We start from the raw sequence: 7445 nt of genomic DNA on the forward strand, positions 1-7445 counted from the left end.
TGTGGACAGATATCGATTCCGGGCTGGTGTTAAATCAACACCGCGGAGATTTTGCAGTGTGCAATATCGTGAGTATATGTACATTATAGGGTTATCTGTCTCTGGAGTCCATGGTATACAACTTTCTTAGTATTTCGAGATCATACTCAAGTCTGAGCAGTGCAATAATGAAATAGATCATGGTAATCCTAACTTTGTTGCTTATTGGATCCAAATAGCTCGTAAAACGGCAATTTGGATGGGCTATTTTATACCTATTTCCACCGACCTATTGCAAGCCCGTCTTTTTTCTTTTGCTTTAAATTGTGATCGAAACACCAAAAAATGCAGTCAAGTCTATCAAACGATCTTTCAAATCTACGAACATAAAGGAAACGAAAAATAAATAGCACTTTAAGATAAAATAGCATTTAATGAATGCAGCAAAATTAGGTTAGCGCAATCTATGTAATCTCTTAAAGAGAAACTGCTCAATACTACGCGTCTGATCAAAGTCTTAAAAGCATGGTCATGATAACGAGTTTATTGATGAAAACGTAACACATTTTTTTTTATTGATTTTGAATTTTTTATGATTTTATTTTACTTTGGAGCGGGTATACACGTATTCTGACTAATCCTGGTACCAGAATAAAGTAACTAATTAAAGTAGTTTTGTAGATCGGAGCGGCCCGCTTGAGTATATTTCCAATATCAGTTAACCGAGTGCCCTCTTTTCCAAAATAAATGTTCATGAAAATGAAAATGGAAGTTTGAAATTTCTATCTTTAACTTCCTTTCATTCCCTTTCTTTCTTTTTTTTTTAGGGGGGGGCGTGACATAAATGGGTGGGAATACTAGACAGACATCTAATTATTCTTGCGATGGAAAACGAATAGTTATATTTCACAAAAGAATAAACACACGATCTTCCTATGAACATAATAAATACACTTCTTCGAAGATGCGCGTATACCTTCTCAATTTTGAAGCAATTAAGTTTTATTACGTTGCTTTGAGAATAAATGATGCTGGTCAATTGTTCTTTAGCAAGTCATTCTGAACTTTGGAGGTAATCAAATGACCGTCCCAGATGATTATAATGTGAGGTATACGTATTATAATAGTATTATAATATATGATGAAGTGTATTCTGGGTAAAGAAATTTGCTGCTTGAACAGTTCAGGACTCCATAGTTGATGTTCCCTCAGATGTGGCTGTGGCATCACCTTACTTTTAACATGCTAATACTATTATTTGCTTCGTTTTTGAGGTGATTTTCTCACACCATATTTACGTCTATTGTCACGGTTTAAAACTCTTCGAGACGAAGATCCTTTTCAACTGCATTCACTCATCCATAAAATCATAACAATAACAGATACTCCCAAGACATGCCAAACAAAATAACCTTTCAAAGGAACTCCTTTTCCAACCAATTTCCGGCAGTCAGTACACATGGTATATATGCCTATTGCACCTTCTCTGTTTTTTTTTCCTGTAAAACATATATATATATATTAATCACTTCCCTTAACCACTGTTTTTTTTTTATTAATTTATTCATTTATTTTCCTTATTTTATACTGCAGGGTAGGCCTGTTGAGCTATGCAAAACTGGCAAAGGATCCCTGTATAGTTAAACAAATAACTCTACATCAATTGCAATTCAGTGTATGTAACAAAACAGAGTAAAAACAGAAAACATTATAGAGTGAATCATTAAGTATCATAAAATCATTACATCAAGTAATTCAGTGTATGACAATCAGAATTTTGATGAATTACAGTGTTTGTTAATGTATGGAGGACATGCATTTTTGTCTATCACAAATTAGGGAGCGAATTAAATACGACGGCAGCAACATATTCGAAAGATTTTCAACTTAGATTCATAAAATCATGTTTTCAAAAAAATCTATGTTTTCAAAAATCTAGCATTATCAATTTTAAAAACTGAAATTGTGTTTTTCATGGATTTAGCTCCTTTTCGAACAAAACCTAGATAAAATGTCAATTTTTTCCAATTTAAACATGTTTTATATTGGACATTGAACGAAACATATGAATATGGCTACTGGAGTACATTTTACATCTTTTCTGATGCTAATCTATTGAAAATTACAAAAGAACAAAAAATATTTTGTCATCTTTTCTTAGGACGTTGATTTTCGATATCTAATTCCAAAAGGAGTTAAATAAAAAAAATGTTAATAAATATTGTAAAATTCTGTTGTTTTCATCAAAATTTTCACTGATGATGTAAACTTATATTCACAACATGTACCTAAAAATTAAATCCACAACTTTATGTACAATAGGAAAAATAACAAATTTAAAATAATTGTACACATGGGTTTAGCGCACATTGGAACATAACTGTTTTGGAATTAGCCTTTTGGAACACAATATGTTAAGTCTGATATAAATATATTTGTATCAAAATATCAACTTTGGTCAAAAGTATAGAGTAAAATTCACAGAGCAAAATGCCGAAAATTTCATCAAAATCGGATAACTAATAATAAAGTTATTGAAGTTTAAAGTTTAGCAATATTTTGTGAAAACAGTCATGAATATCCATTAGGTGGGCTGATGGTGTCACATCTCCACTTTCCGTTTTCTTATGTTATTTCATAAAATCATATTTTTTTCTTTGTTTCATACTTGTGTGAATAATATGTCTTCCTTTTGATGAAATAAGTTGCAGCAATAAATATCTAATGCACTTAATCAGTTGTCAACCCATTTTTTCTAGTTCTTGGAGGAAAAAATTGAATAAACCTAATTTCATATAATAAAATACGAAAGAACAAGTTGGATGTGACATCATCAGCCCTCCTAATGAATATTCATGAAGACTGTTTTCACAAAATACTGCTAAATTTTAAAATTCAATAACTTTATTTGTTATCCGATTTTGATGAAATTTTCGGCATTTTGCTCAGTTAATTCTACTCTATTTATTAAGCTATAAATGCTTTCAACCCGGACCATCCCTTTAATTGTAATAAAACTGCAATACTTCATCTCACCGTGGTAAATTTAGAAATAGTAGACATATAGAAGGAATATACACCTGTGTTTAATGTGTAGATACTGCAAGAAATCTTGGTGTACAACTAGAAAGGATGCTATAATAGCATTTTTTCTAGTTGTACACCAAGATTTCTCGAATCAGTTTTACATACATTGTTTATTTGAGCTACCATACTTTAATAATTTAAGTATGGTAGCTCAAATAAACAATGTATGTAAAACTGGTTCGTTTGCCTTGTACATGGGGGGAAAATTTATAACGCCAGAAGCCACAAAGAAATAGGTTCATGCTCTTGCAATGTCGAGTATTGATTTCTGCAATCATATAGCTTATACCTTGGTCACTTTTGATCACGGCGGCCGTACGGCGAGTCGAAAACAGCCGTTTTATTCATTTTTATTCAAACCACCTATGTTTAGCTGGTACGAAAATGTTGAAACGGCTGTTTCGACTCGCCGTACGGCCGCCGTTGAACAAATGTGACCATGGTATTATTGTACGGTCTTCCTGATAATAAGATTCAACTAGCACATCAATGATGTGGAGCTCATCCCGCATCTCGCAACAAAATTTAACGCAATTTCAATTTCAGCCCAGTTGACACTGTAGTGAATTATATTGGTGACATAAATTGAGGAAATAGAATTGAAATTGATGAAGAAATGACATAGAAGCATTTTTTGTGATCTATGAATAAATTTCATATGAATTAAGTATGAATAATTATCTGGTCAAAGTTTCTTAACTGTGTGTAGAACGTTGGTGAACCTAATGTAGCTCTCAGATGACACAAAAATAACCAAAATCAATCAACAAATAAGTAATTTTTGTGAGTTTTGAAAATATATGAATAAATTAGCATATTTAATGAGTTTCAAAATTCTATGTAGAAATTTTGTATCACCACCTCGAGCTATCATATAAAGCAAACAAAATTGAAATTGATCAACAAATGAAGAAAAAACATTTTTTGTGATTTATGAATAAATTTTGCATAAATTAGAATAAATAATTTTATTCTAATTTTTGTAACTCATTAATGATTTATGAATAAATTTTGCATAAATTAGAATAAATAATTTTCCAGACAAAATTTCGAAATTTTGTATACAAGATTTGTGACCCTCATGAAGGTCTACCAGATGGAAGAAAAAAAAATCAAAATCAGTCAACAAATAAAGAAGCATTTTATGTGAATTTTTAACAATATGCATAAATTAATTTCGCATAAATTAGCATAAAAATTGTTCTGGTCAAAATTTCAAAATTCTGTGTAGAAGTCTGGTGAACCTCATGAAGGTCTACCAGATGGAAGCAAAAAATTCAAAATCGGTCAAAAAATAAAGAAGCATTTTTTGTGAATTTTGAAAAATGCGCATAAATTAGCATATTTAATGAATTTCAAAATTCTGTGTAGAAGTTTTGAATCCCCCACCTAGTGCTATCATATAAAGCAAACAGAATTGAAATCGGACTTGAAATGGCGAAGTAGTAGCATTTTGAAATTGTGGACAGACGACGGACGCCACGCCACGGCATAAGCTCATCTTGCCCTTCGAGCCGGATGAGCTAAAAACTTCGAATGATCCAAAACTCGGCAGCAAGAAGCGCAGGGAACACACAGCACCTACACTACAAAAATAACACTGGCTTCCTGTAAAATCTCGTATTGAATACAAGATATTACCCCTATTATTACTCCTTACATATACCAATGCTTGCAAGGTTACTCGTCATCTCAACTCATTGATCAATATGTGCCCCAATCAAACAAGAAATCTTAACTGGTAATTCCAAAAATTGATACTCATCAATTCTATGGCTGTCGTTCTTTCAAAATGTCATCTGCTGAGCTTTGTCATCCCCCTCAATATCTCTCTCTCACACACACACACCCACGCTCACACACACGCAAACACGCTGAGGCCTCACCCATCCTTTTTTTCAATCATTTTTTTTCACAGAGGATACTTTAACTACAAATTCTGTACAGTGGACTTGGGTTAATAATAAACATTTTTATTACAAACAAAGGGGATGAGGAGCAAAATGAAATACACATGCAATCGACTATAAATCAACTTAAAATCATTAAATGTAAAAAGCTGTTTTACAACTCTACTTCAAAGCAAGACACATCTCTATAGTTTAAGGCTAATTAAAATAAATATTACTGGCATTTTGTCATGATTATATGCAATAGAAAATGTGCCTAGACACATGAATAACCAATACAAAAAAGAGAATATATAATTCTGAAAATTCCTTATACTCACTATGAAAATTCATTCACTATACACATGCATATTTGTAATAGCATTATTCAATCTATTTACATGTACAAATCTATAAAGAAAAAAATAATAATTCTCAAATACAACATCATGTCAATACTTCACCCTCGGGTAAAATTCATGGATATGCCTTTGGTTAGAAGGATTATGTAAATCGTTATCAAGATCTTATGGCACCAAATATATCAAAAGCAAACTTGGATGATTTTTTTTCATTTACTTTCTTTTTCAAACAAGATGCATTTTATAATTTCAATTTATCAGAAGGTCAATGATCATTAGATACTGGCAATAAATACTGACTTAAGCAATTCAAAACCAACTACTTATTTCAAAATAAATGACATAATGAATCACAAAAGACAAAATGGGAAGAATTAGATGAATTTTTAACAAACATGAATGCAAGGCTGCAAGTTTTGCGTGTGCTCGACGTGAGCGGTTGGGGATTATGATGGTGACACAACATATCTCCTGTCTCCATTGGGCCTACCTCAGAGGGCGTAGGGAAGGATTGCAATAGAGATTTGGGTTCAGAATAGTGTGAAGATAAGGATTAGGGTTTATTCAGGTTTGGAGGTTTGGTTTTTAGGTTTCCTCAACGTGCAGATGCCAACGGAGCAAATGTCATGGAGCAGTTCTGATTGGGGGCACCATTACTCCCGTCCCTTTATTTTCTCTAATAGAACTACCTCCAAAAATATGAAAACAAAATACGATATTCAGTCTTATCGAGGGAGACAAAATAAATACATCCCGATAGGAAGCGAACTTTTGAATAGTCATATCAGTGCCTTTCAGCAGGAATCCTGCAAGTGCCTTTTCATCAGTAATCTTCACATTTCATCATAGACAAAACAACACGGATGCAGGAAAGCTGCAGTAAAATACGCTTACAAGACTGTATGGCAGGACTCCTGGTTAAAAAGAAATGGCATAGACTTTTCTTTATGTGCATATCCCTTTGGGTCTTGACATTAATAGGACTCAACTCATCTACCGCCCTCTTTGGCATCAAAGAGAACAGTCATGAAAATCGAATTGGTTTATACAAACTCCCAGTTAGAATGCTTGCCAGACATAAATAATCAAAGGTTTCTAAAGACATTAAGACAAGAAGAACTAAAATCATTAGTTGGCTCTTCTGTATCCCTATACCTAACAAATAGTGACAGAATAATGAAGTAATACCGATATATATTTCATGTATTGGTTCCAACTCATATCTCCTGAATTTCAAAGAAAACATGAATTGAAATTCATTTTTCATAATACTCTTTTCTCCTTTTTTTCTCATAACAAAAAATGCATTTAAAATGATTTACAGGTATAATTTGGATTTACTTCTATGCAATAATCTGTTCAATTACATAACAAGCATTTCTGTAGATACTTTATAGTACATTATTTGTGCATCTCCCCCATACAATAAAACGCAATAACATTTACCACATCACATGGAGTTGTTTTATTTTGATTCTTTGAGATGGAGAAATTTAGTAAATATGAACTGGTCTATTGATATAATTGGTTGATGTGTATGATCATTGCTGACATCTGTGATACCAGCCCTGATCTTGAACATGAAAACAGTCAAAGACAAATGAGATTTCATTCTGCCATTCCCGATACAATAAGATCTTTTTCACCCTGAGAAATATAAAAGGGCAGTACATTGGCAATTGGAAGAGAAAAATGGTCATGGAATACGGAGACTGACCAACCATGCAATCATATATGTGCATAATTACAATTCCGTAACATTTTTGTACACAATATTTCCTAAATTACTACTAGTTGCTATTGTATAAATCTCATTAATAGGTGCAGTTAAGAAATAAACTATTCTCCTTTTATTGAAGTCAGCCATATTAATAGTACCTCCCGAAGCAGTGTGACGCCTTTTGACTAATCAAACAAATGTATCCAGCCGCTTTTACCTCCCCTTTTTTCTGCCTTTCTCCCTGTATGTTACCTCACTCCTATCTCCTTTCCAATTCTCTGGCTTATGCCCCCTCCCCTCCCCGTCTCGACCCACCCCACCCCTCCTTTCCCTCCCTACATGTACCTCTTCTGTCACTTTCTATATAATAGTTTCAGCTATAACTATAAATTGATCAAAACCCCAAAT

This window comes from Lytechinus variegatus, chromosome 16 (assembly GCF_018143015.1).
Source record: "Lytechinus variegatus isolate NC3 chromosome 16, Lvar_3.0, whole genome shotgun sequence".
Lineage (NCBI taxonomy): Eukaryota > Metazoa > Echinodermata > Echinoidea > Temnopleuroida > Toxopneustidae > Lytechinus > Lytechinus variegatus.